This window comes from Pleurodeles waltl, chromosome 3_2 (genome assembly GCF_031143425.1).
Source record: "Pleurodeles waltl isolate 20211129_DDA chromosome 3_2, aPleWal1.hap1.20221129, whole genome shotgun sequence".
NCBI lineage: Eukaryota > Metazoa > Chordata > Amphibia > Caudata > Salamandridae > Pleurodeles > Pleurodeles waltl.
Window position 1 is genome coordinate 36,182,552 of NC_090441.1, and position 25,469 is coordinate 36,208,020.

Consider the following 25,469-nt stretch of genomic DNA (forward strand, 5'->3'; position numbering starts at 1 on the left):
TCTTGGAGATTACCCTCCTCATGTTCATTGAGAAACAAATATTCCCTTATCTGTTTAGCTATATTCGCTATAAATATTGGGTCTCTAAGAAGCAAGGAGTGCATTTGCTAGAAAGAGGATCAATATTGCTTTAAGTATAAATGTATTTCAGCCACAACAGGGGCATGGTATTGGACTGCTATTGGCTGAATATCTCCTTTCTCAATGAGAGTTGCTAAGGAATTATTCTCCTATATTAGAAGGCTGCGTGTGTAAGTCCGGTGAACATGTGGACAATTAGTGTAGTCCCTTTCATGTAAATGTTGTTCCTGTCAGACATCTTGTATGCCTAGCTCATTTAGTGAGGCTTGCGCTTATTGAAGAATGCAAAGATCAAGCCCCTCTGTATTTAGATGTTTCCAACTAACCACCTAAGCCCAAATTAAAATCGCCTGTTAGAACAATATCCGCAGCTGCAAATTCCATTCAATTGGACCAGAAATTCAATGGGAATGTGTCTTGTGTTGCATCTGGAGAGTGTACAGTGGCTACAGTGAGAGGGTGATTATCTAAAAGGATTTGAGTTATCTAAAATCTACCTTCTTTGACTGCATTCATGTTCTTGATCATGTGAGAGAAGCTTCTGTGGAAGACAATGGCAACCCCATTATGTTTCTTTATTGTGGAGCAAAAATAAGCAGTGGGGGTAGCCCCCATGTTTCTTCCTTCCCTGATCCTTACTATGCGGGTGCATTCCCTGCAAGTTAATATATCTAGTTAGTAAGTCCTAATGGACCCTTTTCACTGGGGTGATAAGCCTCAACATTATTGGTGATCATTTTCACTATTACGGGTCATCTGTATAGGTGAGCAAAATGCTAAATGGACACCCAGAGGGGGCAGGGTCACAACATTGTGAAATGTGATCTGCGAGCAGTTCTAACAATTTAGGTATCAGTGGGGAAAAACATAAAGGAAATATTTTTAACATTCCCAGATCCCCTTTCTCCTCCTATTCCAAATCAAACAAACCTTGTAATGCATAGTAGAGTAGCGCCTGCCTAATGCAAGTAAAATTGATTCGAAAGAGTCCAATGAAGGTAGTTCACAGTCTTACGGGTCTTGACCGTTAGACTGCACTACACAGGGGGAGTCTCTCTTTCTGAGTCACATCCACCCAGCAGAACCCTAACTAGATGATCGTTTTGACTACTTCCATGACCGAGCCTATGCAAGTGGGCATGTCTTGTATTTAGGTTCCCTTAATCACCTCTTCTAGCTCTGCCACATCCTATCTTAAAAACTGCTCACAGAATCTGATGTTTTTCAAACATTACAAAGGTCTAAATCTTCAAGGCAATGTACTTATCCACAGCAGTATCATCCCATCTCTCTAGCTCCATGCTTATGTTAAAGAAAGACAGTTGTATGCATCACCCACCTTCTGTTGCCTAAGCAACTTATGATTCCTCTTAATCTCTGTCACTGCCATTGAGCATTTAGATTTCCTGCAGGGTACGGGAGTATTGGTTGTTTGTAGCCTCAGAGTCTCTCTGCCCTCTATCATTTGTCACCTGATTCATTTTCAGGGTTTTTGCTGCTTAGTGTTTGCTTTTTGTGTGGTATGTGGTTTCTGTGTGATAGAAAATTATTCTGAATGGGTGAGATTACCTGTAGAAAACATTTTCAGTTTTTCAGTGTCTTGAAGGACTCAGCAAGAGTGTTCCTGGAAGGTGATTTCTGCAAATGTTCTTGCTGTCTTCAACACCTCCTCTTGTTCGCTGTAATAGTGACATTTTTACAGGATATCCCTGGGCTGTAAATTGTATTGTGATTTCTTTGGGCCCACCCACTCTTCTTTGTTGTGATGCACTTCAATATAGTCTTCTCTCAGTACCACAGAAGATAGACCTGCCATAAAAGCCAATATGTCTATATCTTCAGCAACTTCTTCCAGCCATCTGTGGCAAAGGTTTTCTCTTCTTGTTCTGTTTCTAACTCTTCAAACGTTAGTAGAGTCATGTGAGGTGCTTTTCTGTCATTTTTATTCTTTGCTCCAATCTTATTTTGAATGTATCAAGGATGCCACTTCGTACCTCCACCTTTAGGATCCTGGCCCCAAATGCATCCTTGTCTTGGCACAGATAATCAATTACGGTACTTAGTGTTTTTTTTTTTAAATTTATTTTATTGATTTTATATATCCGAAACACATTACATGCAATACAATTAGCGTCCACAGGATACCACTTAACTGCTTAAAAGAAAAACATCTAATAACCCCAAACCTCACACAACAAACACGTCTCGGATCGCTATTTATCCTTCAGTATCTTTATATTCTGCATTAGCTGAAAACTTTAGCGCCTACTCAGTAACTGCTAAGGGATCGCTCGCATGATTGGTGTGCGCCCACGTGCTGCTGGAACTGTATTGCCTGTCGCCTGTCGCCTGTTATGGGCTCTCTATGGGTCCTGCAAGTATAGATGCTAATGGAGAATAGGTGTTGGCCCTGTGTATTATATTTGTGCCTGTGCCAGTGGGTTAGTGTACTGACAGTGTACCTGTGAGGGAGTGTGCAAGCCTAATTGATGCTGATGTGCTGCGCTTTAAGTTGTGCTCCTGTGATGGGTGCACTAAGGGATATAAGCTGGTTATTCAGTCCATGCATTCCCCGGTTCATGGGGGTTTATCATCATTTTTTGCCTCGAGTTTGGTTACCAGTGTTTCCCAAGCGGTACACTCTGTGTGCTGTTGTCCCTCCCGCGCCAGCTTCTTTAATACCTGGTATTCCGTACAGGCCCAGCGTAATGTTAGGGTACTCCAAGATTTCCGGATCGGTGCTGTGGGTGCCTTCCAGTGCATAGCTATTAATCTTTTGTACATTAAGCAGGCTAGGTCTGCAAATTTGTGCAAGTGTCTTTGTTTTTTAGATCTTGACCTGAGCCCCAGCAAGCAGGATTTGGGTTCTACCGCCAGTGCCAGCCCCGTTAGTTCAGAGATCTCCTGTACCACCTCCATCCAAGCTTTAGTGTATTTTAGGGCACTCCCAGACCATGTGATAGAAGTGTGCTAGCGGCGCTTTACATCTAGGGCATACCGGGTCGGAGTCTGGGAACATGCGTTTTATCCTAGCAGGTGACAAGTATGTTTGATGCGTGTAGTTAAACTGGGTGTACCTGAATCTGGGATTCCTTGACACTCCACAGACGTGTTGCAGAGCATTCAGCTACTCGGCTAGTGCGATCGGGACAGGGAGAACAGCGTTCCATCTCTCCCTGGCTTTCTCTGCATGCAGCTCGGGGGTTTATTTAGGATTTTGTATAGGTTTGATATTAGTTTTGATTGGGTGTCATATTGTAATATATGGTGAATTACAGGGGAAAATTCTGGTTCTGTGGTGCCAGTCTCCCATGCTTTTTTAATTGCGTGGCATATGGCGTGATATGTCAGGAATTGACCAGGATTTATGTCGGATAGGGCATGTAAGGCCTCGAATGACATTAGCTTACCGTCCTCAAAGCAATCGGCCACTGTCTGCATCCCTGCTTCTGCCCACACCGCCAGTACCTGCGTGCGCGCCCCAGTCCACCCCGGTAGGTGATCCAGCGGTATGTATGGGGTGTAGCTTGAAGCTCCCGCCCTGCACATATTTAACCCAGCAGGCATGCGCCACTGCCAGCAGCGGGACAACCATGTCTGACTTAGAGTGCTTAGATGACAGCCACATTAACAGGGGGTTCTTTTTAGCCAGGTCCTCAGCTGCATGGCTTCCGTCTGGGCTGGTCTGTGGATCCAATTCTGAACCCACTGTAACTGTGCGGCTGCATATTAGCATTCAAAGTTAGGGGCCCCCAGGCCACCGATGTCTACCGGACGCTGCAGCATGGCCAGAGCCACCCGAGCTCTGCCCCCGCCCCAGATGAGCTGCAGGAGCGCTGTGTTCAAGTTGCCGAAGAAGCTTTTGGGGATAATGATCGGCAAAGCCGCGAAGTAGTATAACAGCCTGGGCAAGATCAGCATGTTCCCGATTGCCACCTTCCCCGGCGGAGAGAGCGGCAGCTTATTCCAGAACTGCAGCAAACCTTTTATAGCGGCCAACGCCCTGCCCAGGTTCCCATCTCTGAGATCCTCTGTGTTGTGGTATATGTTTATCCCGAGGTACTTAAACTTTTCAAAGCACCATTTCAGGCGCCCCATGGAAGGGGCCCCTTGTCTTTCAAGTGGCCGCATTACAAGCGGGAACGCACATGACTTTTCCCAATTCACCACCAAGCCCGACAGGGCACCAAATTCGGCAAAAAGGGATATTACTGATGGGTCAAGCACGTGGCCTTTCCGGATATATATATTAATGCATCATCTGCATAAAGTGAGATTGTATGATGGATCCCTCCCCTGACTATTCCCCAGCTTTGTTCCATGGAGCGCACTCTTGCCGCTAATGGTTCCATTGCTATTGCAAACAATAGCGGGGATAGCGGGCATCCCTCTCTCGTGCCTCTAGAAATCGAAAAACTGTCGGAGATCACCCCACCCGTCTTCACCCTGGCTTGTGGGCCAGAAAACAATGTCCGGACCCAGCGTATGTAGTTGGGGCCTATCCCTAATCGGTACATTGTAGAGAACAGATAGTCCCACTCAAGCGTATCGAACGCCTTTTCAATATCCAGCGAGAGTACCATTTCTTTGTGTGCCTCTGGGGGGGTGTCTCCCATTATGCACAGTAATCTGCGAATATTTAAGAAGGTGTTGCGCCTTGGTATAAAGCTGTTTCGATCATCATGTATTATGGTGTGCATGACAGGGGCTAATTTATTTGCCAGTATTTTGCCCAGTATTTTGCAATCTAAGTTTAGGAGTGACAGTGGTCTATAGGATTTGATATCTGTGGGATCGCTGCCCTGTTTGGGGAGCACCACTATCATTGCTTCTCTCTGTGATGTGGGTAGGCATTCGTTAGCCCACGCTTCTTCGAACACCTTCAGGAGATGGGGTCCTAGGCAGACCGAGTATGCAGCGTAATACTCTACTGGAAGGCCATCTGAGCCAGGCGCTTTATTCCTGGGCATCTGTGCTAGGGCTAATTCTATTTCCCGCATTGTCAGGGGGACTTCTATTGCTTCCCTATCGGTCTGTGCAAGCTGTGGTAGGTGGGATACGGCGAGAAAAGACTTGAGTTGCGTGGGAGTGCATGAGGTGCGTTTGGTGTATAAATTTGAGTAATATTCTCTAAACGTTCCGTTTATCTCCGCCTGTGTGGTGACCATGCCATGTGCGTCAGTTCGGATGGCCCCAACTGGGGACTGCTGTCTATCCTCGTGCAACAACCACGCCAGCATTCTACTCGACCTGTCTCCTTCAGTCTACAGGCGCATTAAATGGTAGTTATAATCATGGCAGCGGAGTTTGCTGTCCGTGTCGTTGTATTTTAAGCGCCTTTCTTCTAGGACTGCGTGGGGGATTTCTCCTTGCGCTACTTTACTGCAGTCTCCGCCGCTCTGAGCTCCTTTTCTAGTTTGCCAATTTCCGTCTGTAGTGTGCATCTTACTCCCCACGTGGAGGATATGCATAAACCACAAATCACTACCTTGTGTGCATCCCACTCAATAGCTCGCGTCGTTGCTGTCATGGCATTTGCCTCCCAATACTGACTTAGTGTGGATTTTAGTGTATCTGCAAATGCTTGGTCTCGCAAGGCTTCCACCTGTAAGCGCCAAGTAAGAACCGCCTGTCGCGTCCTGCCCCAGTTCAATGTTACTCTCAGTGGTGCATGATCAGACAGTGTTTTCGCTAAGTATTCTGACTTGCCGAGCAATGCTCCCATATCCTGGGTGCCCCATATTATGTCTATTCTGGTGTGGGTTTTGTGTGGGACTGAGTAGAATGAGTATTCCCTCTGTTGCAGATGCCCCAGGCACCACAGATCATATAGTCTCATAGCGCCTGCCCATTCCTGCAGTGGGCCTGGGGTTTTCCTATTTGCCCCCGAGCTCGTTTGAGCGTGAGATCTATCCTGCATTGCAATTGGGGTGCTATTAAAGTCTCCGCCCTAGAGGGCCGGAGCCATAGGGTTTGTCAATAGTGTAGGTGTGAGTGAGCCCAGAATACGTATACTCCGACTACAGCCAGCTGTCTGCAATCCAGTCGGCTTTCCACTATCACGTATCTTCCTCCTTGGTCTATCTTGTGAGCTGACAGGAAAAATGGGACCCCAGCTGCGATCCAGATCAGCACCCCCCTCGCGAAGGCCGAGTATGTAGTGCCTATAATCTGGCCACCCCATCTCGCGCGCAGCTCCCTTAGGTCCGCCTCTACTATATGTGTTTCTTGCAGGATGGCAATGTGTGCTCCTATACGCCTGAGGCGTTTACTCGGTGTACCCAGTCCCCTCACATTCCATGTCACTATGGTAAACTGATTTACATTATTCCTCCCGCGTGGCGCCATTAGAGTATTTGGGGTGTCCTACTGTGCATGGGTCCCGGTCCCTGATTTTGGCCTGCTTGGTCATTGCCCCTTTGACATAGCTATTTGTTAGATGGGGCATGTGCAGTAATTTCCACTGTGCTTTGAGTGATTCCGGCGTGTGTGAATTTACTAATCTACTAACCCCAGCCCCCCCAAGTGGATCCCCAACCCCCCTAACAACTAGTGCACAACTACTAAAACTATAAAAGTGGAAACAAACCCGTATCCGGTTGGATTTCGATGGTGGAGTGATCATATCTACCAGATGTGGCTCTTTTACAGGGCTCACATCTTTCCGGAGACTGAGTCTGCCAATGCTGTTTGGGTGCCCCCCAGCATTATGTGTGCTCTAAGCCCCTCCCCGCGTGTCACCCCCCCATGCCGCCCCGCCATGGTTAATTGTTCATTTGCACCTAGGATACCCTTTGCTGGTGGTGCATTCGCCTAAACTCCTGCAACCGCCTCAAGATCCCCTGTATCTCCATTTATCTGCTAATATCAGTGGCATTAGTCCATGGGAGCGGGTGAGTTCGATTAAAGTTCGTCCGCAGCTCTGGGGGTAATCTTCGGCCCACCTAGCTCACCCATTATTGTGGATACGGAGCTGGCCGTGTCCGATTCCGTGCCCATCTCAGGTATCTTCCTAACCAGCGCGAAATTGCTCTGCATGAGTAGGGGAGTCTCTTTTAGTACTCTTGCTCTTTCTTCTGCTACTTGTTGGACGTTGGGTTGACCTCTTGCGCGCCTCTTGGTCCGCTTTCTCGAGGTAGATGTTTGCCATTCCTCATCCCCTTCTGCGTCTTCCCTTGGGCGGGCAAGGCCCTTGGCATGCAGCCAGGTCCAAGCGTCCTCAGGTGTGGTGAAAATATGGGTGCGGTCCTCCGATATCACCCTTAGTTTCGCAGGGAATAGCAAGGCGTACTTTATATTGTGTTCCTGCAGGCGTAATTTAATTTTTACAAATGAGTTCCGTTGGTTCTGCACCTCCTGTGTAAAGTCAGGGTAGGCATTAATAGTCGAATCCTCGTATTTGTATGGGCCTTTGTTGCGGAACTGTTGTAATATTGCGTCTCGATCCCTGTAATTAAGAAATCTGGCAATTAAAGGTCTAGGTGATTGGCCTGGGGCCGGGGGTCTGCCCGGTACCCTATACGCCCGCTCTACAGAGAAAAACTTGGTTGGGGTTCCATTCAACACCTCTTTGATGAGCCATTGTTCCAGAGCAATTTCCGAGTCGGGTTGTCGCATGCTTTCCGGGAACCCTAGAAAACGCACGTTGTTGCGACGCGCTCTACTCTCCATCTCCTCCGATCTCCTCCAGAGCACTCTCAATTCTGCGTCCATGCGCTGAATTTGCTTTCGGTTCTCTTGAGCCATGGGGGTTAGATCGGACAGCCCTTCCTCAGTGGTTTTCACTCTATCCACTAGAATGCGATGGTCCACTCGTAGGAGATTCAAGTCTTGTGAGACTGCATCTATCCTATTTTCCAATGAGGACTTAGGGGGTGATTCTAACCCTGGCGGTCGGTGATAAAGCGGCGGCCAACCCGCCAACAGGCTGGCGGTCAAAAAAATGGAATTCTGACCCTGGCGGGAACCGCCAACACAGACAGCCACTTTAACACTCCGCCCGCCACGGCGGTACAAACAAACAGCGCGGCGGTCACCGCCAACAGGCAGGCGGCAGACAATGTACCGCCCACACTATCACAACTCACCAATCCGCCACCTTTTCCGGGGCGGGAGCACCGCCGATAAAAACACGGCGGAAACAGACTACGAACGGGAAAACGCACACCACTACGCACTCCAGGAGGAAGGAGGACAGCATGGAACCCGAATTAAACATCCTACCTGCTCTCGTCTACCTTCTCATCTACCACCAGTACGAAGTCCGGCGCAGACGACAACGGTGAGTACTGCACCTACGACACACGGGAGGGGGAGGACGAAAGGTTACGGCCACACACATATGCGACCCCCCCCACCCCCAACTATGTACACACCAATGCAGAGCAACAAGTCACAGTGACACCACCCAAACACCCCTGAAAAATGCTATGACATAACCAAATTGGGAATAAATATTTATGTACAAAAAAGCTCCAGAAAATTATCGTACAACCATGAAAGATATTTACAAGAAAACAAATGATATACACATCAGTGTATAACTGAAGTAACAAGTCCTGCACATCCTACGAATTCATCATGTCCGTGGGCCAAAGTTGTGAGAAACAAGGGCAAAGCCCACACAGGAGACCTGAGTCCTTTGGAGAGAACACTGCAGGGGCATCAGATGTAAAAACTACAGGCACCTCAGGGGGAAGGGAAGGGGGGGCACCACAGCCACATGAGTCCACGACGCCAGATCCACAAGGAGCCACCATGCCCACTGTACCATCCTGGGGAGTGCAAAGCCACAGTCTCTCAATGTCTCTACAGTGGGTGGGCTGCCCACTGGACCATCCTGGGGAGTGCAAAGCCACAGTCTCTCAATGTCTCTACAGTGGGTGGGCTGCCCACTGTACCATCCTGGGGAGTGCAAAGCCACAGTCTCTCAATGTCTCTACAGTGGGTGGGCTGCCCACTGTACCATCCTGGGGAGTGCAAAGCCACAGTCTCTCAATGTCTCTACAGTGGGTGGGCTGCCCACTGTACCATCCAGGGGAGTGCAAAGCCACAGTATCTCAATGTCTCTACAGTGGGTGGGCTGCCCACTGGACCATCCTGGGGAGTGCAAAGCCACAGTCCATCAGGTGGATGACAGTCTCCACTGGTCAAGGAGGAGGCATGGTGGGCACAGTGAACCATAAACAGTGCTTGAGAAGAAGGGACCAGCGGAGCGGTGCTTGAGATGGCGGTGCCCAGCGGAGCGGTGCTTGAGACGGCGGTGCCCAGCGGAGCGGTGCTTGAGAAGAAGGGCCCAGCGGAGCGGTGCTTGACATGGCGGTGCCCAGCGGAGCGGTGCTTGAGACGGCGGTGCCCAGCGGAGCGGTGCTTGAGAAGAAGGGCCCAGCGGAGCGGTGCTTGAGATGGCGGTGCCCAGCGGAGCGGTGCTTGAGATGGCGGTGCCCAGCGGAGCGGTGCTTGAGACGGCGGTGCCCAGCGGAGCGGTGCTTGAGAAGAAGGGCCCAGCGGAGCGGTGCTTGAGATGGCGGTGCCCAGCGGAGCGGTGCTTGAGACGGCGGTGCCCAGCGGAGCGGTGCTTGAGACGGCGGTGCCCAGCGGAGCGGTGCTTGAGACGGCGGTGCCCAGCGGAGCGGTGCTTGACACGGCGGTGCCCAGCGGAGCGGTGCTTGAGAAGAAGGGCCCAGCGGAGCGGTGCTTGAGACGGCGGTGCCCAGCGGAGCGGTGCTTGAGACGGCGGTGCCCAGCGGAGCGGTGCTTGAGAAGAAGGGCCCAGCGGAGCGGTGCTTGAGATGGCGGTGCCCAGCGGAGCGGTGCTTGAGACGGCGGTGCCCAGCAGAGCGGTGCTTGAGACGGCGGTGCCCAGCAGAGCGGTGCTTGAGAAGAAGGGCCCAGCGGAGCGGTGCTTGAGATGGTGGTGCCCAGCGGAGCGGTGCTTGAGACGGCGGTGCCCAGCGGAGCGGTGCTTGAGAAGAAGGGCCCAGCGGAGCGGTGCTTGAGATGGCGGTGCCCAGCGGAGCGGTGCTTGAGACGGCGGGGCCCAGCGGAGCGCTGCTTGAGACGGCGGGGCCCAGCGGAGCGCTGCTTGAGACGGCGGTGCCCAGCGGAGCGCTGCTTGAGACGGCGGTGCCCAGCGGAGCGGTGCTTGAGACGGCGGTGCCCAGCGGAGCGGTGCTTGAGACGGCGGTGCCCAGCGGAGCGGTGCTTGAGAAGAAGGGCCCAGTGGAGCGGTGCTTGAGATGGCGGTGCCCAGCGGAGCGGTGCTTGAGATGGCGGTGCCCAGCGGAGCGGTGCTTGAGACGGCGGTGCCCAGCGGAGCGGTGCTTGAGAAGAAGGGCCCAGTGGAGCGGTGCTTGAGAAGAAGGGCCCAGCGGAGCGGTGCTTGAGACGGCGGTGCCCAGCGGAGCGGTGCTTGAGAAGAAGGGCCCAGCGGAGCGGTGCTTGAGATGGCGGTGCCCAGCGGAGCGGTGCTTGAGACGGCGGTGCCCAGCGGAGCGGTCCTTGAGATGAAGGGCCCAGCGCAGCGGTCCTTGAGATGAAGGGCCCAGCGGAGCGGTGCTTGAGATGGCGGTGCCCAGCGGAGCGGTGCTTGAGAAGAAGGGCCCAGCGGAGCGGTGCTTGAGACGGCGGTGCCCAGCGGAGCGGTGCTTGAGACGGCGGTGCCCAGCGGAGCGGTGCTTGAGACGGCGGTGCCCAGTGGAGCGGTGCTTGAGAGGAAGGGCCCAGCGGAGCGGTGCTTGAGAGGAAGGGCCCAGCGGAGCGGTGCTTGAGAAGAAGGGCCCAGCGGAGCGGTGCTTGAGATGGCGGTGCCCAGCGGAGCGGTGCTTGAGACGGCGGTGCCCAGCGGAGCGGTGCTTGAGAAGAAGGGCCCAGCGGAGCGGTGCTTGAGATGGCGGTGCCCAGCGGAGCGGTGCTTGAGACGGCGGTGCCCAGCGGAGCGGTGCTTGAGACGGCGGTGCCCAGCGGAGCGGTGCTTGAGAAGAAGGGCCCAGCGGAGCGGTGCTTGAGACGGCGGTGCCCAGCGGAGCGGTGCTTGAGACGGCGGTGCCCAGCGGAGCGGTGCTTGAGACGGCAGGGCCCAGCGGAGCGCTGCTTGAGACGGCGGGGCCCAGCGGAGCGGTGCTTGAGACGGCGGTGCCCAGCGGAGCGGTGCTTGAGACGGCGGTGCCCAGCGGAGCGGTGCTTGAGACGGCGGTGCCCAGCGGAGCGGTGCTTGAGACGGCGGTGCCCAGCGGAGCGGTGCTTGAGACGGCGGTGCCCAGCGGAGCGGTGCTTGAGAAGAAGGGCCCAGCGGAGCGGTGCTTGAGAAGAAGGGCCCAGCGGAGCGGTGCTTGAGAAGAAGGGCCCAGCGGAGCGGTGCTTGAGACGGCGGTGCCCAGCGGAGCGGTGCTTGAGAAGAAGGGCCCAGCGGAGCGGTGCTTGAGATGGCGGGGCCCTCTTCAGCGGTGCCTATCTTCACGGCGGGGCCCTCTTCAGCGGTGCCTATCTTCACGGCGGGGCCCTCTTCAGCGGTGCCTATCTTCACGGCGGGGCCCTGTTCAGCGGTGCTCTTCTGCACGGCGGGCCCTGTTCAGCGGTGCCTATCTTCACGGCGGGGACCTCTTCAGCGGTGCTCTTCTGCACGGCGGGACCTCTTCAGCGGTGCTCTTCTGCACGGCGGGGACCTCTTCAGCGGTGCTATTCTGCACGGCGGGCCCTGTTTAGCGGTGCCTATCTTCACGGCGGGGACCTCTTCAGCGGTGCTCTTCTGCACGGCGGGGCCCTGTTCAGCGGTGCTCTTCTGCACGGCGGGCCCTGTTCAGCGGTGCTCTTCTGCACGGCGGGCCCTGTTCAGCGGTGCTCTTCTGCACGGCGGGCCCTGTTCAGCGGTGCTCTTCTGCACGGCGGGACCTCTTCAGCGGTGCTCTTCTGCACGGCGGGGCCCTCTTCAGCGGTGCTCTTCTGCACGGCGGGCCCTGTTCAGTGGTGCTCTTCTGCACGGCGGGCCCTGTTCAGCGGTGCTCTTCTGCACGGCGGGCCCTGTTCAGCGGTGCTCTTCTGCACGGCAGGCCGTGTTCAGCGGTGCCTATCTTCACGGCGGGGACCTCTTCAGCGGTGCTCTTCTGCACGGCGGGCCCTGTTCAGCGGTGCTCTTCTGCCCGGCGGGCCCTGTTCAGCGGTGCTCTTCTGCCCGGCGGGCCCTCTTCAGCGGTGCTCTTCTGCACGGCGGGCCCTCTTCAGCGGTACCTATCTTCACGGCGGGCCCTGTTCAGCGGTGCCTATCTTCACGGCGGGGCCCTCTTCAGCGGTGCTCTTCTGCACGGCGGGCCCTGTTCAGCGGTGCCTATCTTCACGGCGGGCCCTCTTCAGCGGTACTCTTCTGCACCGCGGGCCCTCTTCAGCGGTGCTCATCCAGCAGGTCAAGGGAGCCAGACCTGTGCTGCACTCCCTGCTCAGTCGCCCTCGGACCGTGGTGTTTCTGGACCCTTCGGGGATGGACTCCTGGCCTCTTTAGTGTCCTCCTTCACAGCTGGGATGTGACATGTGGGGTCCACCTTCTCTGCGCTCCTGCTGCCCTTCCGCTCATTTGATGGGGCTCTCGGGCCCTTGCCTCCCCTAGATGGTGTGGCTGGTGAAGTGGCCGCACATTGCTCCTTGGGGGCAGCCCTGTCAGCCCTCGCACGGCGGCCCTTGTTTTTGCGGGTCCTCTTGCCGGGGGGGGGGGCTGGACGTGTCCTTGCTGCTGATCGATGTGTCACTGCTGGCAAAGGGTGGACTCCAGAACCCATGCACAACAGTGACACTCGAAGCTGGGCTGGTGGTGGCTGCGGTGCTCTTGGGACTCTTTGCAGATGGAGGGGGTAGGTCATCGGAGGGAAAGAGGTCAAGATTAGCCAGGAAAAGCTTTTTAGGGCCAAGGTAAAAGGTAGAAGTGGAGATGGAAGTGGAGGAAGAGGATGTGGTTGTAGGAGAGTCAGGTGTGCTGTCATTGGGTGAAGGTGCAGGTGCTGTAGGCTGTTGTGAGGTGGATGTCTGTTGGGTGGGTGTCTGCCTGCGTTTGTGTGTCTTGGAAGGGGTGGTGACAGACACAGTGGGAGAGGACACAGGGGACGTGTAAATGGCAGTGGGGGTGGTGACTGCACGCGTGCGGACTGTACAGGAGGGTGTGGTGGTGATGGAAGCACTGGCTGATGTTGGGGTGCATGCAGGTGTGAGTGTAGACGTCACAGGGAGGGAGGAGGGAGACGAGGAGGAGGGGGACACAGGAGTGGTAGTGACTGTTGGAATGTCTGCATCTGGGTGTTGCTTGGGTGAGTGTTTGTGGGATCTGTGGTGCTTGTGTCTGGATGAGCTGCTCTTGGGTGTTGAGGTGTGTACAGGCTGGTCTGATGGTGTGGATGGGATAGGCTGAGGAACAGGAGACAGAGACAGGCTGGAGGCAGTCAGAAGAGGGAGGCTGGAAACAGGGACAATGGCTGCCGTCAGTGCTGAGGCCAGAGCAGTGAACGCTTGTTGATGGGCAGCCTGACCCGAATGAATGCCCTCCAGGTACGCATTGCTCTGTTGCACCTCCCTTTGCACACCCTGGATGGCATTCAAAAGGGTAGTCTGCCCAACAATGAGCGTCCTCACCAGGTCAATGAGCTCCGCACTGAGGGCAGCAGGGGCAACAGGGGCAGGGGCTGAGGTGCCTGGGGCGAAGGAGACGCGCGCCTTCCTGGGCGAGCGGGCACGGAGCGTAGGCTGAGGGGCTGCTGGGAGGGCGGTGCTGGTGCGCTGGGTGGCGGCTGTACCTGTAGAGGTGGGGGTCCCGGATGTTTCCGCCACCGCTAGGGAGCACCCATCCGAGGACGTGTCTGAGTCGCTGGTCTCACCACCGGTCCCCGTTGTGGTGCTCCCCTCGCCCTCCGGATCACTGGTGCCCTCGGTGTCTGTTCCTGGGCCCACCGGGCCCTTGTGTCCTGCAGCTCCCTCGTGCTCCGATGCCAAATCTCCTCCGCCTGATGATGCTAATGCACACATGCACAAGAAGATGAAGAGAAAGGGTGGGGGGAGAAAAAAGAAGACCAGGTTGAGTGCATGCAATGTCAACACCGTTGGCGGAGAGGACAGACACAGGAGCCTCATGCACTAAGCCGCGCATTCGAGGTACACTACGCCGTACTACTGACTAGGACAACAGGCCAAGAGACGTCAAACGCGCACATGGGTGATGCTGGACCATCAATGGCTGTACTTGTCACAATACAGAGGTGGGGGCCGGGGGCACAGGGCCATGCCTAAGGGAGAGGACTACACTACAGAAAGCGCCCTGGCCTAATGTCACCCACAGCCCTCCTCCCCCACCCAGACGCCTCCACTGCGCAGAAAGATATGAGAATGTGCTGATACTCACCCCCTTGTGTCTGCTGTGATGTCTTAAAGCGCCCATCCAATTCAGGGTAGGCCACCGCCAGGATCCGGGACATCAGGGGGGTCATGGTGCGACTGGCACCCCTCCTAGGTTGGGAGGCCATCCCCAGCAGTGTTTCTGCGGTCTTCCTTGTTCCGCGGCGGATGTCCTCCCACCTCTTGCGGCAGTGGGTGCCCCGTCTGTTGTGGACCCCCAAGTTCCGGACTTCCTTGGCGATGGCACGCCAAATCTCGATCTTCTGATGGGCGCTGACCTATTTGACATGTACAGGGTGGAAAGGAGGAAATCATCAATGACCTGCATGTTAGATGTGATTGGCCCCCCCCCACCAACTTTGCCATATGGCACATGCTCTCATCTGTCGTGCGTTGCACTCCTCATTCGCCCCCCACCCCACCAACTTACATCCACCCCAATCCACACAGGCATAGCCCATTCCATGTGCACCCGGTGTACTCACTTGTTGGTCTGGAGGACCGTAGAGTAGCGCATACTGGGGGAGGACCCCATCCACGAGCTTCTCCAACTCTTCAGACGTGAAGGCAGGGGCCCTTTCCCCAGTCGCAGCAGCCATTGTCACTTCCAGACCGAGGTCACAGCAGCACTTGCAGTATAGGTCCTCTCCTGTGGATGATCAGGTCTCGAGTGATCAATCAGCTAGGAAATGGCGGTCACGCCCACGGCGGTGCGTACCGCGACCGCCGGCGCACATCGTCATTGGATCCTGAAACCCATAGGGTTCAATGTTAACCAATGCGGCTTTGCGCCGCGGTCTTCGCCCGCCTACCGCCACGGTGTGCCCCGCCAGCGCATTGACCTCACATCCCATTGTCCCACTTCACAGGTCAGGCAGCTGCCATTTCAAGGGCCTACATGGCTTAATTTTGACTGCGACACACAGGCCTAGGCCTTGCATTGCCACACATACACGCCTTTCAAACCATTGCCATTCTTTAACTGTGCAAGCTGTCTGTACGTACCTGTGGTTTGCCTGACTCTGTGCTCCATGTTGTCCTTCCTAGGCACCGTCCGCTGGGACTTGCGGTGAGAAGGAGGAATCCTCGCGTGTACCGACCGCTGGTGGACCTGTCGACAATGGAAGAACGCCATATAATACTTCGATACAGACTTGACCGTGCCACTATCCATGAACTGTGTGCCCAGCTGGAGCCAGCCCTGATGTCCCCCATCCGCCAACCCACAGGGATTCCCCCTCTGGTGCAGGTTTTGTCAGTCCTCCATTTTTTGGCAAGTGGGTCATTCCAGACAACAGTGGCCATGTCATCTGGAATGTCTCAGCCTATGTTTTCAAAGATTTTGAGCAGAGTGTTGTCTGCCCTGATGAAACTCATGCGGAGCTACATCATTTTCCCAGAGGAGGGTGACTTGCCTACAGTGAAGGGTGATTTCTATGCCCTTGGACATATCCCCAACATCATTGGTGCCATTGATGGGACCCATGTGGCTTTGGTACCCCCAAAAGACGATGAGCAGGTGTACAGAAACAGAAAAAGTTATCATTCGATGAATGTCCAGGTGGTCCGTTTGGCTGACCAGTACATCTCCCATGTAAATGCCAAGTTCCCAGGGTCAGTGCATGACGTGTATGTTATGCGAAATAGCAGCATCCCCTATGTGATGGAGCAGCTACAGAGACAATGTGTGTGGCTAATTGGTGACTCTGGTTACCCCAACCTGCCTTGGCTACTGACCCCAGTGAGGAATCCCCGGACCAGGGCAGAGGAACGGTACAATGAGGCCCATGGGCGAACTAGGAGGATCATCGAAAGGACCTTTGGCCTCCTGAAGGCCAGGTTTAGGTGCCTGCATATGACAGGGGGATCCCTGATGTACTCACCAAAGAAGGTGTGCCATATCATCGTGGCCTGCTGTATGCTTCACAATCTGGCATTGCGACGTCAGGTTCCTTTCCTGCAGGAGGATGCTCCAGATGGTGTTGTTGAAGCAGCTGTGGAGCCTGCGGAGAGTGAAGAGGAGGAAGACTCAGAGGACGGCACAGACAACAGGGACAGAGTAATAGAACAGTATTTTCAGTAGCACACAGGTAATAATCACCCATGCCATTTTACATTTCCTGAAAGCCTCCTGCATCTCAACTTTGTCGATTTCCCCCCAGAACTATAAACATGATGTTTGATTTTCCTTTCCCTTTTCTGTGCTGTATGAGCCACTGCGTGACCTCGGCTTGGTTGGCCCATGGACTAATGCTACGTTACCTCCGTATGTGTAATTCACAATGTTAAAAATACATAATTGATATGTAATGTGTCATACATTTGTAAATAAGACAGGCTGAGTCCTGATTGATTTCAGTGCAATGTGTGATTTATTATTAGTGCATAGATATTGGTACATGATAGTGAAACAGTGATGGGAGGGGGTGGAGTAATGTCCATGGCAGAGTCCAGTTCTCAGTCTCACAGGTGCATTGTCCATATGCCTGTGGCAGGATGGAGCAGGGGCAGTTCAAGGTTTGACAGGGAGGCAATGTTGAACAGTGGGAAGACTTCAGGGGGTATGTGATGCTGGCGGGGGTCTTGACATCCTACTCTGTCGGTTTTTTTGATCTCAGGCTCCTTTTGCGGGATGATTGTTGTTCAGCAGGAGGTGGGGTTCTGGTGGGCTGTCGTTGGGGTGGGGCCTCCTGTCCACTAGCGCCGGCGGAGGTGGTAGGCTGTTCCTGTTCCTGGCTAGTGACAGGGGCCCTGTGTGATGCCACATGGTCCCGAAACGTGCCTCTATACGGTTCAGGGCCTGGACTATGCTCCCCATAGCGGTTGAGATGTTGGTGAGTTGGTCGCTGAACCCCATGTAGCGTTGCTCCTGCTGTGCCTGGATCTCCTGGAACCTGGCCAGTACCGTCGCCATCGTCTCTTGTGAGTGGTGGTAGGCTGCCATGATGGTGGTGAGGGCCTCTTGGAGAGTGGGTTCCCTGGGCCTCTCCTCCCCCCCCTGTCGCACAGCAGCCCTCCGAGTTGCCCTGTTTCCCTGGGCCTCTGTCCCCTGGACGGTGTGCCCACTCCCACTGCCCCCAGGTCCCTGTTGTTGTTGGGTTGGTAGGTTACCCTGGGTGCCCTGTAGTGGTAGACACACCGCTGCTTGACCTGTCCTAGAGACAGAGGCATGGGCCCGCTGGGTGGGAGCTGTGCTGTTGTTCCCAGAGGGGGTTGGGTCTGCAGTGGCCTGTGTCTGGGTGAGGGGAACCGACTGCCCAGAGGTCCCCGATGGTCCGGGCTGGTCATCAGGGTCCAGGTCGACAGAGCTGCTGTCATCACTAGGGGCCTGTTCCGGGGTTGGGATGGACATTTCTGGTCCCTCCTGACCGGTGTGTTGTCGTTCGGGTCCTGCATGGGGTGAGAGGGTATGGTTATTGTTTCTGTGTGTGCATTGGCTTGCGTTTTATGGGTGCCCTTGTCCCCCAGTGCTGGCATTCCCTTGGGGGAGGTATTGTGAGGGTGTTTTGTAGGGGGGGGATGGGTATGTGCAGTGGTCATGCTTAGGTGATGGGTGTCCATAGTTTGGGGATGGCATGCAAGGGTTGGTGTTGGGTGGGTTGTGCTGGAGAGACATTCTCAGGGAGGATGTGTGCTGGGGGTTGGGGGTGAGGGTGGGGGTTAGCATGCTGGGGGGGGGGGTGAAGTGGTTGGGCTTGTACTTACCAGAGTCCATTCCTCCGTGTACTCCAGCGAGGCCATCAGGATGCAGGATGTTTAGTACCTCTTGCTCCCATGCTGTGAATTCGGGTGGAGTGGGTGGGGGTCCCCCCCCAGTCTTCTGCACTGCGATGTTGTGTCACGAGACCATTGATCGCACCTTCCCCCGTAGGTCATTCCATCGTTTGCGGATGTCGTCCCTATTTCTGGGATGCTGTCCCACCGCGTTGACCCTGTCCACGATCCGCTGCCAGAGCTCCGCCTTCCTTGCTATGGTGGTGTGCTGAACCTGTGAGCCGAAGAGCTGGGGTTCCACTCTTATGATTTCCTCCACCATGACCCGGAGTTCTTGGTCCGAAAAGCGTGGGTGCCTTTGGGGTGCCATGGGGTGGTGTGTATGAGGTGTGGGGTGGTGTATGTGATGATGTGTGTGTTGGTGTGTGGTGCTTTGTGCTTCTATGTGGTGTGTGTGATGTTGTAGTGTGCCTCTGTGTGTCTGGCTCTCTATTCTCTGATGTGTCTCTCTCTCCTTCGTCTCTGGTTTTTGTTGGTAGGGGTTTGTGGGTGATGTGGGTGTGTGTTTTATATGGTATTGGATGTGTGGGAGTGGTGTGTGTATGTGTTTCAGGTGTGTGCCTTTCAAATTGTCCAATGTGGTAGGGGTTTGTAAAGGTGTGTGTATTTTGACTGCGGCGGTGTGTACCGCCAATGGAATACCGCGGTTGACTGACCGCCGCGTGGATTTGCGGGTCATAATGGGATGGGCGTATTTCTGTTGGCGTGGCGGTGGAGGTTTGGTCTTCTCCAGTTTACCGCTGGCCGCTGATGTGGCGGACTGCAGTGGAGGGCGGATTTTTGGAGGTTTTGCAGTTGTGGGTCAGAATGTCCGTGGCGGCTAACCGCGGCGGTATTGTGGCGGCCTTCTGACCGGCGGTAAGCGGCTTTTACCGCCGAGGTCAGAATGACCCCCTTAGTGTCCATGATCGCCTGTAAGACTTTCTCAAACTGTGCTGAGTGTGATGTGAGGGTATTCTCCAAGGACTGTAGAGACAGGTTTGTCTGCTGGTCATTGGGTGTTGTTACGAAAGTACTGCAGTCCAAGTTCTTGGATGACTTAGCCCTGCCAGCCATTATGACTGATTAGGGGTAGACTAGTGGAATATTATTGTGTGGGGGGGGGGGGGCGCAGCAAGAAACGGGATGTAGGGCCGGGAGAACCACCAAGGAAAAAGCAAATGTTTGCCTTCTGGGCGGGGTCCGGGTGCCCCTTTATAGTCGCTAGCAATGCTCTAAAAGAGCAAGAGACAGCTGCACACACTTTGTAGAGTTATGCCTTGTGGGCCCAGATAGGTGTCCTCTGCCCTTGGTGCGGTCCCTCCTCCGGGGTAAATCAGCCTTATAGGGTGTTGGCAGTTGTGTCTTTGCTTTGGTCGTCGGACCTGGGGTAACCCCTTGTTTCAGACGGCTTCCTGCGCCATTTTGAAGCATTGCATCGGCAGCCGAAGGAGTATGAAGAAGGAGGGTGGGTGGGGGGGAGTTAACTGTGGCTCCCCCCGCTTAAGCAATGTCTTGCCCAACAGCTCTCCCCCTCACCTCTTTAATGCTCGGTGGTAGTCTGAGCCCCTTGCCTGGGCTCCCCCTCGGGTCGAACACCGCAGCGTGGGTCATCCACCCACGAGCAGCCCTGTCTGGCTGCTGGCTCATGTGTTGCTTCTTTGTCACTGATCGGAGCGGCCCTGCGTCTCAGGCCCCGACTGGGCCCCCGGTGTCCTGTCGTGCCGGCGCCTCTCTTGAATCGGGAGCGCCGAGCACTGCTCCCAGGTCGCCGTGTGGCAAGTCCCGGCCGACGGTCGACGGGCAGAAGCCCACGCCCCCGGCGCACTCAGGCGACCAGGAAAAGGGGGCGAAACAACAGGTACGGAGGCGTGCCTCCAAGATTCGGCGCATCCGGTGAAGCCGGCGCGGCACCACCTCCTCGCAGCCTCGCAGCTCCGGCCGGGCAATGGACTCCGCCTCGCGGCCTCCCCCTCACGGTCGGGTGCTGGCGCTGCAGCCTACATGCGGCCAGCGCGATGCCCCCACAGGACGCCTCGGTGTTCCCGGAGCGGTCCGCCCTGCATAATCTGGGTGTGGTAGCCCAGGGGGGTGCCCTAAAGGATATTTTCAGGCGGGCCCTGGACGGAGCGCTCACTCAGGCGTCCATCCCGGCCGCCATTTTGGCTCCTCCCCCTTACGGTACTTAGTGTTGTTTTGTAGGCATTGAATGCTCCTGCTGATCTCTTTCCTGAGGTCTTCTATGAGATCTTTCCTCAGGATGTGGATGGAGCTCTGAAGATCTGCCTGTGTAATGGATCTGTGGCTTGTTGATGAGGTTGAGAAGTGTGTCTCCTCCTAATGTGGTCTGGCTGGCTGATGGATGATATTTGGTGCAAAAGTACCTCATGAAGCCCTTTTGTGTTACTTTTTTAGTAGGCATTCACTTGCATTTGTTTTAGCACCTTAATTAAGGTGCAGGGTCAGCCAGGTGCTGGGATGCCACAAGCAGCTGGCATAAGGGTCTGCCCAAGGGTACACTTGAGTGCTGGCAATAATTCCCCGGCTGTCTCAGGCTTAACATTTCTCCCAGCATGGGCTATGTGTGATGATTCCTGGCTGGATGAATGTCTGTGGGATTAGGGCAGTGTGCTCCTCCTCACCATTCTTGTAGAGCCTCAGGCAACCCATGCTTCTCCAGCTGAAGTGCAAGAGCTCTGTAGTTCTGAGCCAGCACTACCCCAGGCACAATTCCACTTCTGATGGCAGCAGTGTTCTCCTCTTCCCTCAGGTATCATCTGAAGCAAGCCCTACAACGAGGCTTTAATACCATATGTGCTGCCTACCTAGAAAGTCCCAGCACACTTCACAGGTGCCTGCCAGATAAGCATTCTCCAATATCCCTTCCACCTCTCAGATCAGTAGAACATCCATCATCCTTTCGTGTTCTTATTGCAGGAAGCTTTGATTGAGTTATATCGCTCACCTGTCAATCCACAAGGCACTTTGGCTCAAATGTACTAATAGTCTGCATAACGCAGGAAGACAACTTGCTGTGCTGCGTCAAATGAGCAGGAATGTGCATCATTTACTATTATATGGCATATTCCTGCTCTCTCTCTATGGTGGCATACACAGTGCAGCCTAGCGTCAACGCAGGCACCCTTACGCTGTGGTGCAAAGGTGCCTGTGTTACAGGCAGGATTGTTTTTGTGCAGGAAAGCACACCTTCGGTCACAAACAAAATCCTCAAAGTCATATTTCTCTTTCTATGTGTGCTGCAGAAGGCTGCACACATAGAAAGAGGAAATAGCATGGAGAAATAAAGATATTTCTCATCATCCCTGTGTTGGGAAGGCATACCAATTTGACACATTCTTAGGTTTACTAATATCGGTAGCTGTAGAATGCCATCCATGGAATGCCTTACCAACACAGAGTAACACAAGTAAGAGACTTGAGCTGCCTTGCATTACTCTAGAATTACTAAACCACGCAGAGACAAGCAAGGTGGTTTTGCATGGCTTAGTAAATCTAACTGACATCCTCGCATTGACTTGTGGCCCCTTGCTTGATGCAAAGGAAACACAAGGGCTTTGTAAATCTAGGTCTCTGTTTCTACAGGATTTAACTTACAGGGTGCCAAATAAACTTAGATCTTGGAGATTTGCATAATTACTGGCTGTTTTTTACTCTCAGCAGGAATCCATGGCTGACTGGGACCTCCTCCTCAGTTAGCACACTATCTCTGTGGCATAATCTAAATAAGCATGTATTCTGTCACTATATGAAGAGCTGTGTAAAGAGTGGTTTTCTTCGATAGTATAGAATACATACATGGAAGTTCTCACTTACCTATCAGAAAAGTAAGAATGCTACAGTATCACAAAATGACAAGTGTGCTCTCTAGATAAGCTAATAACAAAGGCAGCTGTTTATAGCACTGTGGATGATGTCAGTGCTAAAGAATGTTGCTGCCATGTATGGGTAGTTGTTCTTATTACACAGAACCCTGTGATGGTAATTTCTTGTGATTAGGTTTGAAATACCCTTATATCTCATTAAACTTTTGGAATATGTTGCAAGAAAAGTTCTATCAATTTCAGTCAAGTGGATCTGGATAGTGAGGTTGGAATTAGCTTGTCCTTAAAAATGGGAAATTACAATAAGCTCAATCATAGTTTCATCAAATATTATTTTCTGATTTACATGTGTGAATGAACCATTCCAATTGTCAGGAATAGAGACTTCTACTTTCTGAGCTGCATCTTATTTCACCTTTTCCCACAATTACCTATGTATGTTTGCATTACAATTTGTAGAGTGTATACTTAGCTTGACTGTAACGGAGCCCTAAACGGGGCATGGCCAGATGGGTATGAAGAGACAATCGTTGGAGGAGATATTAAGCACACTGTAAGATTGAGGTAGGGTTCCTTGAAGAGGGGTGCCTTCAGCTTTTTTCTGAAATGTAAGAGAGTGATCTAATAGCACATTGCTTGCCATTTGTTTGTTTTCCAATTTGCAATGTGTTTTTCTCGATTCCTGGTCATTGTTTTCCCCCAATGAGGCTATTTTATTTGCCAGGTAAGTGGGGATCTTGTTCTTGACGGCTTTATAAGTGATGCATTTGATCTTGAAGATGGATCACTGGACATAGTATCAGAAATAGAAATATTGTGTGCATATAATATTGTGTCAAAAATATCGAGGGCCAAAATATCGAGAAAGTAAGTGCAAATAGGTAAATATTGATTTACTATTCTTAACCCCACATCTACGTATTTTAAAAATGTATATAATATAATAAAATGTATATTATTTATATATATATAAACTATATATATATATATATATATATATATATATATATATATATATATATATATATATATATATATAAATAAATATATACATTGTTAAGGTAAATATATGTGGAGTTACACATAGTAAAACTTTGACTACTGATGGAAACTTATCGTCACAATATTTTGTTCCTCAATGGTCACAAGATATTTCTGTTTTTGACATTCAGTCTAAACACCCTTGAAGATAAACCAAACTGCAAGCTGAAAATATAAATCAAAAAAATGAATTTGGACAGGAGCTTCAAACCCCGCTATAGTTTCCTGGATGGATTTAGAAAACCAAGAGGATCCTTGAGAAACTTGCAAATATTCGCAGGTTACTTGGGTTTTTCTAGAAAAAAACAAGTGACTATTCAAAGCCCCACTGGGCCTACTGCAGGTCTTGCAGTCAGCTTTTTGAATACTACTTGAATATGCATAGGCTGCTGTGGGCTACGTGATGTGGCCAGAGTGTAGGAGGCTGGCCCTTTAGGTAGTGTGCAAAGCTAGGCACACTGTGCAGGGGGGTCAAGGCAACCACACGCTGGTTTACAGGGGTAAAACCTAGACTACCTAATGCTCTAATTTTTATTGCAGCTTGGTCGAGCAGTTAGGCTAATCTTGGGGAAGTGCAAAGCATGTGTTGTACTCACAGTTTCAATAAATCGAGGCACACACTCAAAGGAATAACTTGATACCAATTTACAAAACTTCTTCAGATTTTTATAAAATGTTTATGACCAAGATCCTCAAAATTGTTTAAGTTATTCATTTTTTAAGTTTTAATAAAATGAGTCTTCCTTTGCATAATTACTCACCATAGGAATCAATGGAAGAATACTTTGAAAATTCACAATAAATCAGCCAATGTGTTTACCAATGTCTCCTTTCGCAGGTAGGTTGAGGTCGTCGTTGGGTACCCTGGACCAGCTGGAGACGTTTGGGTGACTCCCGGTTCAGGTGGGAGCAGCTGCAGAAAGTCTATGCAACTGGTGCTATGTCACTGCAGTGGACCACTTGGAAAAGCACTGCATAGGTGGACTTGAAGGTAAGTCCAGCGGGTCCCCTTGGAGCGTCAAGGTCACAAGGGGGGGGATGCTTAGGGCACAGCTGGATCTTCCGTGCAGGGCACAAGGTAGCTGGGTGCATAGAAAATCAGTGAGCCAGGAGTTGTGCGCAAAGGTGCCCATGGAAGCAGGAGGTAGGTTACTTTGAGGGTCGCTTGCAGGTCAGCAGGAGCACTCTGGTGGGAGGTCCAGGTGGTTCCTGGAGTCCCTTGACTGAGGTTTCCCCCTGGTCCTTTTTCAGTCCAGAATGGACTGTCCTTCTGGGTGTCCAACGTGAGGAAACCTGTAGCTGGGGCTATTGCACGGTCTGACCACTGGAGGTTGTAGTGCCACCAAACTTGGCACACTTGTAGGCTGTGTCCTCATGGTCCAATGGGTGAATTTTGGTTTGGCTGCAGTGTCCAGTGCCTTGGCCAGCAACTGGTTCATGAATTGGCCTTCACTGGGACTTTGGTTCCTTGGAGTTGTAGAGTGATGCCTCCACTCTGGAGGGAGATCTTTGGTGATTTTTTGAAGAGTGGAGGTCCTTTGGGGGTTTGAAGAGTCCGTCTGACATCCAAGCAACCCCTCAGCAGTGACTGCCGAGTCCTGGATGCTGCAGGCAGGGTTTGGCACCTTTTATTGGTGCAGCAGGACTTCATTTCTCAAGCCTTGGGTCTTCTTTGTTGCTGTTCTTCTTTTGTCCATGAACTCTAATTTCTTGGTCTAGGGATGCCCACTAAATACTGTATTTAGTGGGTGTTTTAGGGGGGGAACCTAGTAGTGACCAATGGGTCATCTACCTTAGGTTGGCTCCACCTGTGGGCAGAGGTCACTTCCCTACACCTGATTGGCTATTTTCCTTCCATGCAAGATGGAGGAAAATGAAATGGAGGGGCCACTTTGGATGCAACACCTTAGGGGTGGGGCAAGTCAGGACTAACCACTCCTCCTGTTCTTTGTCTGGTTTCCCGCTGTTACTCCTGCCAAAAGTGGGGATTTGCAATCGGGGCAGCCATCTGCTGCTAGCAGTAGGCCTGGGGGTTTGGTTTCAAGGGTGGCAAGTCCTTTGAAGTTCGCTAGCAGGGCAGTGCACATTCCTGGATCACAACAGTTTTGCGGAAAGAAATCTGGCCCAGGGAACCTGGTTAGCAGGGGCCCTGGGCACTAACAACTTTGAGGATAAATCATTTACCAGGCAAAAAGTGGGGGGCTAACAATGAAAAAAGAGGCCTTTTCTCACACAGAGGACTTCAGACACACGCCAATCCTCAAAGCTCTAACTTCATGATTCCTAAACTGAATTTCCCATGATCAGTATTACAAGGCAATGTCATTTGTTCCATGACTAATTCAAATCGAGTCGTAGAACATAAACAGCCTACACGGGGTGTAC

At 52.6% G+C, this 25,469-nt stretch overlaps 1 protein-coding gene across 1 annotated transcript in view; it reads right to left on the reverse strand.

Annotated features, from left to right (window-relative positions):
* The window catches only part of P2RX1 (purinergic receptor P2X 1), a 450,021-nt gene that overhangs the window by 165,157 nt on the left and 259,395 nt on the right, over positions 1-25,469 (reverse strand). The window lies entirely within an intron of this gene.